Raw genomic sequence first — 10,439 nt, forward strand, 5'->3', positions numbered from 1 at the left:
TAAATACTCAGTCCACAATAGTCATATTGCTGTTGTTGCTATTGGTGATGATGAAAACGATGATGATGGAGATGGTTGTTTCTTTGGTAATCAAGTACACAGCTCTTAACTTGTGGCAGGCTTAACTGTTCTGGCTTCAGTTCAGTTCAGTTCAGTTTGGTTGCTCAGATGTGTCCGACTCTTCGTAACACCATGGACTGCAGCACGCCAGGCCTCCCTGTCCATCATCCTTGCTTAAGTTCATCTAATACTTCAACAACCTTAAGGAGTAGTTATCATTAGCATCCTCATTTTAAAGATGAGGACCTTGATGCTTAAGAAAAGTTGGTAAGCTTGTCCAGGGTCCCATGATCAGTAAGAGACTTTTTGACTGGCCAAGAAGATAGTGTTGTTCATTGGAGAGTTGTGGGAGGTCTTTTACTCTACTACATTAAAGAGGTACCCAAGCGAAGGGTTAAACAATCAATAGCAATGACCAAATTATTGCCAAATGGTCTGAGTAGAGGTAGTAGGATCTAAGTATTGTGTGCTTACTCTAGCATCGAGGTATGAAATGTAACTAAAGGGGAAGGACTGAAATTCTTGACTCACTGGGGACAAAGCCATGAGGTGAGTCATATATATTGGTAGAAACCATTTCAGCCCTTGTTGACATAGCACCTACTGGATGAGAAAGGGAATCAAAAAGAACTGAAGGATCACATGTGTGAAGGATCCCAGTAAGAGAAATTAAATGGTTCCTGCAGGGCTTACAGAAATCTCTTGCTCATTCTTCAAGCAACAGGCTAAAATCACCTTCTCGATGATGTCTTCTTTCATGTTCCCAGCATAGGAGAATGTCCCCAGCATAGATATCATGGTACAATGGAGCCATGTTTTTATTGATCTGTGTATCTTTTATCCTTGATTCTCACACTGGACCATTGGAGACTCTGCAGAACCCAGGGCTTTGTCTGACATTGAAATGGCATTTTTGAACAGAACCACAGAAAATAAACACTCCATGAATTCCAAATACATTGAAAATGAATCCTTAATCTTTGGGATGAAAGAGTCATATCAACACAGAGCAGAGGTTAAAATTTGAGAAATTAATTTTGGAAAAACAGTTTAAGATCTTAGAGTTAAGTTATGTTTCTTTTATTATAACACACACATAAGCCATGCTAGGCACTAGAGTGGTGGGTGTGGAAAAGAGTGGTATGAGAAGGCATGGGAGGTATGAGTTCAGACCAGAGGAAGCTTCCCTCTAGGAAATGTAGCCCTGCAGACTTACTCTCTGTTATCCCTGAGAAATTCAAGGGGGAGGATGAAGTGAGGAATAGAAGGACAGAAGACTAAGGAACTGAGCCTTTGAGCCACAGAAGTGGAGATATAAAGGGTGAATGGGGTTAATTTTGGTCCTCAAGGGGGTAAGAATCTTCTAGGAAGAAAAAAATATGTAAGCAAAGACTAGAAGGTGCCAGAGTGAACATTGGACTTGATGTTAGAAGACAGGTATTTCAATTGTGGCTTTACCTCTTGTTCAGTACAGCTCACTTGGGCTATCTGCCTGCAGATTCCTTATCTGTGCAATGAAGGTGGCCAAGTAAGCAAGTGAAGAATTTCTTCCCAGCTTATTGAGTTGCATGATCCACGAGTTGTCTTCCTTGGACGGTTTGTCTGCTAACAACAGATTAATTTCCTTCAGACACTTTGTGGTTTAGTGAAAAGAGCTTTGGAGTTGGGGCTGTGGCTACTTTCTGATTGTGACTTTTGTTTCCTTACTTTTGGCCACTTCTGTTCCACTCAAACAACGTGAATATGACACTCACTGGAACCAGACTTTGGGTAACCTGGATACATCTGTGAGTGAAAAGGCATGCTACTCACAATTATGTTCATATAACAGATTCCAGTTGAAAAGAAGAGCTATGCTGGACAAACTAGGACATGGGATACTCCTAGCTGCATACCACACTGAACACTTAAAAATAGAGCTGAGAAAGAAGATTCCATTTCTTCTCTCAGAGAGCCTACAGTACAGTTGGAGAGATGGGCATATTTATTCTTCTATTTATTAATTTGCTGGATATTTACTTATCCTCTCAAAGCCTCAGTTTATGCATTTCTAAACTGGGACTGATACTTATTTAACCCTCATAAGATTGCTCTGGATTCTAAAGGATACTATTACAGACAAAAAATGTAAAACTTTATGCAGCATCGTGCAATGTTAGCATGCAACATATACTTTTTTTATTTTTTAGGGCAGCATTTAGCATGAAGAAGATGGTCAATAAGCATTTGCTGAGGGAGTGAATAAGTAAAAGTTTGCAGCTGCTGTTACAATTGTCTGCAATGGGACAGGTTCTGTCCTGGGTCCTGATACCATTTTTATGACAAGGTTTAACATGTATTGTGGTATAGACAAGGGAAGCCTCAATGGTTCAGTGGGTAAATAATCTGCCTGTAATGCAGGAGACACAGGAGACATGGGTTTGATCCCTGGGTGGGGAAGATCCCCTGGAGAAGGAAATGGCAGCCTACTCCAGTATTCTTGCCTGAGAAATCCCATGGACAGAGGAGCCTGGTAAGCTATAGTCCAGAAGGTCACAAAGAGTTGGACATGACAGAGGACAAGCGTAAGACACTCTCTGGACCCAAAGGAGAACACTTAAGGTCACCTGAAGAGGACATCAAGGGATGCATTATGGAGAAGAAAGTACCTGAGCTAAGGGTTAAAAAATGAATAGCTACAACCAAGAGAGTTGGGATGGGGAAGATGGAAAAAGTGAGTATGTTCCAGGCAGGGAACTCAGCATGGAGAAAGTCACAGTGGTGTGACAGAGATGATGTTTAGCAAACTACAAATATTCCTGAATTTTAAATGCAGGGTCATGAGAAGCAATTGAAGGTGCAGCTAGAGAGGGTGGCAGACACTATTTATGGTAGGCAAGCAAAGACTTAGTTCTTACCCTGGATGGCCTGGAAAGTCAATGCAAGATTTTGAGCAGAGAAGTAAAATGGCTAGACTTATGTCTTAGATCACTGTTGAGGCTCTCCTGTATCTTCTACTATTAACATTCTGGTTTGCATTTGCAGACAATACAGTTCCTCCATTAAATTGAGAATGGTGGGTCTCTTGTTGAGGATATTTGGACCTCCAGTATCCAAATACAGGCTGTACCTGGAACTTAGCCAATTGGTACAGTATCCATGGACTTTGCATCTCCTAAGGAGTTGAGCCATCGAGAATGAAGAGGCTGGTGTTGATCCAATTTTTTGGGAAGAGTTGGGATAGTATATTAGTTCTTACTGCCTAGATCCAGAGGAGGGCCCATGAATTCCCATCACAGCTACAGCATCCCAGGAGCTTTCCACCATGCTGATCTTCTGGACTCAGTGACACTGTTGCTGCTACCTGCTGTCATCCCCAGGCTCCCACCCTGTCTTTCAACCTTGTGCAAGTCCCTCCCTTTGACAGAAAATAGCTGGAGCCAGGTGATAAAAGAGAGTGATAAATGTAGTTTTTGGGTTTCCAGATCCCTGTAATAGAGAAGAATATGGAAGGATAAGCATGGGACAGAGAGGCAACACACAAATATGTGGCACATCACCCCTGATCACTCTTTCCCATAGAAGTATTACAATGCAGACTTATAACTAGAGGATTAACAGTGTTAACTGTTAACATTCTGGACCAAAACCAATGAAGTGTAGAACTAGAAGATCAAAACTAGTCAGACACTTATCACTGGAATATAAGTTCTCTGAGTGCAATGATTCTTTCAGTGTTACTCATCCCTCTAATCTGACTCCCAAGGTCCTAAAACAAGTTCTCAATCATTGATATTTGTTGACTGGCAGGCACATTTCTTTTCCAATATATAACTGGAAGTTAAAAAACCTTTTCATTGTTAATTCTTACATGTGATTTGAAGATCTTTCTACATTCAAAGACAAAGATGATGGCATCTGGTCCCATCACTTCATGGCAAATCAGTTCAGTTCAGTTGCTCAGTCGTTCCCGACTCTTTGTGGCCCCATGAACCACAGCACGCCAGGCCTCCCTGTCCATCACCAACTCCCTGAGTTTACCCAAACTCATGTCCATTGAGTCAGTGATGCCATCCAACCATCTCATCCTCTGTTGCCCCCTTCTCCTCTTGCCCTCAATCCCTCCCAGCATCAGGGTCTTTGCCAGTGAGTCAGCCCTTCATATCAGGTGGCCAAAGTATTGGAGTTTCAGCTTCAGCATCAGTCCTTCCAATGAACACCCAGGACTGATCTTCCTTAGGATGGACTGGTTGAATCTCATTGCAGTCCAAGAGACTCTCAAGAGTCTTCTCCAACACCACAGTTCAAAATCATCAATTCCTCAGTGCTCAGCTTTCTTTATAGTCCAAATCTCACATCCATACATGATCACTGGAAAAATCGTAGCCTTGACTAGATGGACCTTTGTTGACAAAGTATTGTCTCTGCTTTTTAATATGCTGTCTAGGTTGGTCATAACTTTCCTTCCAAGGAGTAAGCATCTTTTAATTTCATGGCTACAATCATGGCAAAGAAATGAGGAAATAATGGAAACAGTGACAGACTTTATTTTCTTGGGCTCCAAAATCACTGCAGACAGTGACTTCAGCCACGAAATTAAAAGATACATGCTCCTTGGAAGAAAAGTTATGACCAACCTACACAGCATATTAAAAAGTAGAGACATTGCTTTGCCAACAAAGGTCCATATAGTCAAAGCAATTGTTTTTCCAGTTGTCATGTATGGATGTGAGAATTGGACCATAAAGAAGGCTGCTGAGTTCCGAAGGATTGATGCTTCTCAACTGTCATTTGGCAAAGATTCTTGAGAGTCCCTTGGACTGCAAGGAGATCAAACCAATCAATTCTAAAGAAGTCAGTCCTGAATATTCATTGGAAAGACTGATGCTAAAGCTGAAGCTCTGATACTTTGGCCACCTGGTGCAAAGAACTGAATCGTTAGAAAAGACCCTGATTCTGGGAAAGAGTGAAGGCAGGAGGAGAAGGGGATGACAGATGATGAGATGGTTGGATGGCATCAAGGACTCAACGAACATGAGTTTGAGCAAGCTCCGGGAGATGGTAAAGAACAGGGAAGCCTGGCATGCTGCAGTCCATGGGGTTACAAAGAGTTAGACATGACTGAGTGACTAAACAACAACTATATTATAAATGTTCTTTAATGCATGGCTACAGTGTTCTCTAAGGAGCCCCAAACCTCATAAATTATGTGCTTGTTTAAATTTTGTGGATCTTAGTTAGAATAAATTAAACTACCTAAACAAGTATGACCCCAAATATAATGGCTCACATATGATAACCTCCATGGTAAGTCTGTCTTTGTGGTTGGCAAGCAACTTTCCTCCATGTTGTGACTCAGGAATCCACGTCCATTTTATCTTGTGGTGTCACCATCTAATAGTGTCTTGCTGTCATCTGCATCCAGAAACCAGGAGAATGAGGTAAACCAAATGTTTCTTAAAAAAAAAAAATCCATGGAAGTGGTGACCCCCACCACTTTGGTTTATTCCATTGGTAAGAACTAGCCTCATGGTTACATCTCAGAAAAGGAGATGTGGAAGAGCTAAGTGCAGAGGAAGCAAACGAAACTGACTTTTCATGACCAGCTGTCTCTCCGTTCCACAATGTGTGTGTATTGGTTTAAAATTGCTGAGATGACAAACATTTAAAAAATAATTTTAATAATAATTATTACATTTCCTGGAGTGTCACAAGATCTCCCAGTTGTTTTTCAGTTTAGGTGTCCCTTATGTGTAATTTTTCTTCTTGGTAGAAGGAAATAATATTTTTGAGGGTTTATTATTTATTATAGTTTATGTATTTATTTTTGGCTGCACTGGGTCTTTGTTACTCTGTTCAGGCTTTCTCCAGTTGCAGTGAGTAGGGGCTACTCTTCATTGCAGTGTGCAAGCCTCTCCTTGCAGTGGCTTTTCTTATTGTGGAGCACAGACTCTAGGCACATAGCTTCAGTATTTGCAGCACAAGGGCTCAGTAGGTGTAGTGCATGGGCTTTAGTTGCCCATGCCATGTGCAGTCTTCCAGGACCAGGGACAGAACCCATGTCCCCTGCACTGTCAGATGGAGTCTTATCCACTGTATCACCAGGGAAGCTCAGGACTTATTACTGTGAACCTAAATTTTGCTCCGCAATTCACACACAATCATTTCATGTTCCTCACAGTAACTCCATAAAATATGTCCTGTATATGTCCTTCGTAGATAAGATCATTGAGACCTACCAAAGTTCTTTAACATCTCCAAGGTCTCAGAGCAGTGGGATTGCAATCAGAGGACTTGAGTCCAAGTTTGCCTGAAGCCAAAGTCTGTGCACTACTCATCCCATGACCTGCCACCTGATGGGATCCAGAAGGGTCTTCATCAACAAGAGGCCATGAAATTTCCTGCAGAGCAAGGACACTGGGGATGTACATGTCGTGACATGTACACGTGTCATGTTGAAGTTTTCCATATTCAAAGCACAAGAAAGTCTTCATTTCTAAACTGAAATGTGCTTATTTCCAGTGTTCTCAAAATATGTAGCTTTTCTAGTTGATATTAAAAAATACCTTTGCTAGGGACATGAGTAAGAGAAATGTTTTCCTACTGGAATGGAAAGTAATAAACAGGGCACCACAACAGCAGTCTGAAGACCCTATACTAACCCCACCAAGGGGGACAGCAGAGTGGCCGGGGTTTGCAGAGTGGAGAGTGAGTGGTGGAAGACTCGGTCTTCGGCAGCTCCAGCCACTATTGCCACAAGCTGAAATAGGCCCATTGTTGCCACATCTCCCAGTTTTTCAAGGGAAGCTGTGAACCTAAATGCATGATTCCAGTTTTAAATATTGGCTCAAAAAGGGGTGGGGGGAAGTAAGGTTGAACAAGTCACAGCCAAGGGCTGAATTCAGCACCTGGGACAGCGGGAGTACAACCTCCGCTTCTGGGGACCCTGGGCTGTAGGTCCACACTGCAGGATTTCACTCAGCATTTCAGCCCCTGCTCTTTGTGCTACAGACAAAGCCCTAGCATTGCCAAGGACGTGCATTTCTCCAGTGCCTGTTTGGCACATCACAAGAAAATAAGGGACATGTCTAACTGCCCAGGTTCAGCCAAACCAAAGGACAAAGGCAGCAAGGCTCTCCCTGGACCCTGGGGGGAAACCACAGCTCTCCCAGGCAGACGATATGGAAGGTCCCATCTCTGTGTAATTAGGCTCAGCAAAGAAACTCAGACATGTGCCCCTTCTGTGTTGGCAACTGATATGACAGAACTACATGAGGTGCAAAATGCAGGCTCTGTGTGTGCGTGTGTGTATGCGGTGTGGGTATATGCTGCTGCCCAAGTTTCAGAGTGATTTCTGACTTGAAGTCGATGAGATGGGATATTATGTCTTTTTTTTTTTTAATGTAACCAACAACAAACTTTGCTTCGTGTAAATTTAGCAGGGATGAGAGTTTGCCAAGGTGCAGTATGTTATTGTTGAGCTACTGTTTTGACAAAATAGTATGTATGTGTGGTTGCGTCTGCGAGTATAAAGGAGACAAGCAAAAAAATATATAGCTATATATATATATATTTTTTTTTTTTTTAAGGAAATGAATGCAATAAACAAGGGACCGGGATTTCAGATTAGAAAGAAGCTGTTGAAGCTCTACTTTTGTCACAAGTCTCCGGGGAAGTTTATTTGTGAAGAGACATCTAAATTTCCAGTAAATTCTTAAAATAATCATCCAGCAAATATCTCTGGAACCTGCTCTGTGCCAGCACTGTGGTAACCCTGACCATGTCAAGGTGCATAAGATGGATCCTTGTGCTCCGGGACCCCACAGTCCATGGGAGACAGCCCTGCAGATCTACAGGGAACTGCCGTGCAATTCCAGAAGTAACCAGAGTGGCCGGCGATTTTATTATTCTAATTCATGCAAAGCTGTTCGAGCAGGATCTGGCATGTAGCAGCACACACAATAAGTTAATAGGCACAGGGCAAGGTGTTTTGCACTAACGTTTCTTATTCTCATAACAACCTCAGATTAGACTGTATTATAAAGGAGGCAAAGCTTAGCAAGAGACAATATTGCGGAGTGATTAAAAGATCAAAGCCCAGCTCAGCCACTTACTACCTTGGTCATTTTACTTAATCTTATTGTTCTCCAGTGTGCTTGTCTATGATTTAGAGCTTGCAATAAAGCTATTGTAGTCATTAGTTTTGTTGCGTAACCATCCACAACTGAACTCAGTAGCTTAAATCACAACTGATATTATGGCTTGTGCATCTGTGGATTCGCTAAGGTCTGGCTGATCTAGGTTGGGCTCAACTGAGTGATCTAACTTCAGCTGCAGCATCAGCTCCAGGTCTTATTCTCATTGTGGGTCTATGGTTAGATGAGATGGCTCTGATCCATATGTCTTTCGTCTTCCTTGGGCAAATGGTCTTGCTAAGGCTGGTTCTTCTGGCAATGGCAGAGATATACAAGAACAGGCTTTGTCTTACAAGTGTTTTCGACGGCTTCAATCACATCACAATGGTTGATGATCCCTTGGTCAAATCAAGCCTCATGACCACGGCAGAGTCATTCAGTGAAAAAGTGGACACTGTCTCTTGGACACGGCACTGGGGGATCAATACATAGTTCTGAGCAATAATCAAATCTACCAAGCTATCTATAAATTTGAGAATTACATGAAAAAAGCTAAGTAACATGCTTAATGAAACTTTAGTATGCAGTGAAGGATTGATGAAACTAGACAACTGATCACTGATAATTCTTTTATTTATTTTATGGATGATCCAGTTGAGGCTCAGAGAGATTAGGTAACTCATCTGGGGTCACATAGTGGTAAACAAAGTGCCATAATTCAAACTCAGATTTTCCCAAGTCTCTTTCTTTTTGATGGAAACTTATTGACCTTACTGGAGGAGGAAAGGGCAACCCACTCCAGTATCCTTGCCTGGAAAATCCCATGGGCAGAGTTGCCTGGTGGGCTACAGTCCACGGGATCAAACAGAGTTGGACACAACTGAAGAGCTGGGCACACAGGCACATGGACCTGTCTGGTGCTAGGAATAGGTTTCTAAGGACCCCCCAAAAGCAAGGCATGCATTACAAATATTTGAGTTGGCCCTATTTAGGAAGACAAATCTCAGACCTTGAGAATTCAGAGTGTAAACCTAGATGGACAAAGATCCGCGCCAGAGAATAAGAGCAGGAAGATAAATAACAACAGCAACAACTACCTCGCCCTGAGGTCCCTGTGTTCCATCTCCAGGACTAGGAGACTGCGCCTTCAGGTGGAGCGGATCTTCCCTCTGCTCCGCCTGCTCATAGGTCAGCAGTCTGGCCCGTTGGATGGAACTGGGAAATACCTGCTGGCTGCTAAAGCTCTCCCTTCTGTGTTCAATCAGACTGGGAAGGAAGAGATTTTTCTCTAGATCTCTTCATTTGCTAAGATTCATTTTCCCCCTCTGATCTTTTCCTCCCCTGAGGATCTTGAATTTATAAGTATTGAATTTTTTAGAACTCTCTGAAAAAGTACTACATTAAATGCAGAAAAGGGTGATAAGTTCCCAGGGCACTTTGTACTGCTCTTTATCACAGCCCTTAAATGTTGGTTTACAGGATGTCCTCAAGTGTTGGAGTCCACCTTCTGCCCTCTGGCCATTCTGTCCCCTCAGTCCCTAGAAGACAAATTCCTCATACCTTAACCAGGCCAGACGCTCAGAAAATATTGGTTTGAATGAGTGAATGATGGATGAAAACAAGTGTGATGAATGAATGAATGAGTCAATCAATTATACATCAGTGAATACATGAGTGGATGAAAGAGTAAGTGGTTAGGTGAGGACATGGGTGGCTGGATAGATGTCAAGGGGGTTCCATGAAAGACTGAGTGATGAAATGATATATTAAAGTATTCATCCTTGGGACTTCCCTGGTGGTCCAGTGGCTAAGACTCTGCACTCCTAATGTAGGGGGCACAGGTTCAATCCCTGGTCAGGGAAACAGATCCCACGTGCTGCAACTAAGAGTTTGAATGCTATAGCTAAAGATTCTGCATGCTGCAACTAAAGGATACCTCATGTTGCAAGAAAAATAGAAGATCCCCCGTGCTGCAAGACCCCAGCACAGCCAAATTAATTAATTAGCTAATTTTTAAAAAGTATTCATCCTCTCTGAAATCCCCTTTATAACTGGCCTTTGTCAGCCACCACATCTTGGTCAAGCAGATCAGGTTAATTACATTCATTTCATCCACTTTAGCTCAGAACCTGAGGCGGGGGGGGGGAAGAACTCATGCATTCTAACAACAAAGAAGAAGATGGTTTGAGGCATGAGATCTTGAGGAGACTGACTTGATTACAACAGTTTCCTCCCTGGACATGAGTGAATTGTCCAGAAACTACC

The 10,439-nt window shown here is 42.4% G+C and overlaps 1 non-coding gene across 1 annotated transcript; it reads left to right on the forward strand.

Annotated features, from left to right (window-relative positions):
• Positions 1 to 9,963: 9,963 nt before the first annotated feature.
• TRNAR-CCU lies at positions 9,964 to 10,036 on the forward strand. The gene has a single exon. It is a non-coding gene; the product is annotated as a tRNA-Arg (tRNA).
• The last annotated feature ends 403 nt before the right edge of the window (positions 10,037 to 10,439 follow it).

Source organism: Cervus canadensis, chromosome 17, assembly GCF_019320065.1.
Source record: "Cervus canadensis isolate Bull #8, Minnesota chromosome 17, ASM1932006v1, whole genome shotgun sequence".
Lineage (NCBI taxonomy): Eukaryota > Metazoa > Chordata > Mammalia > Artiodactyla > Cervidae > Cervus > Cervus canadensis.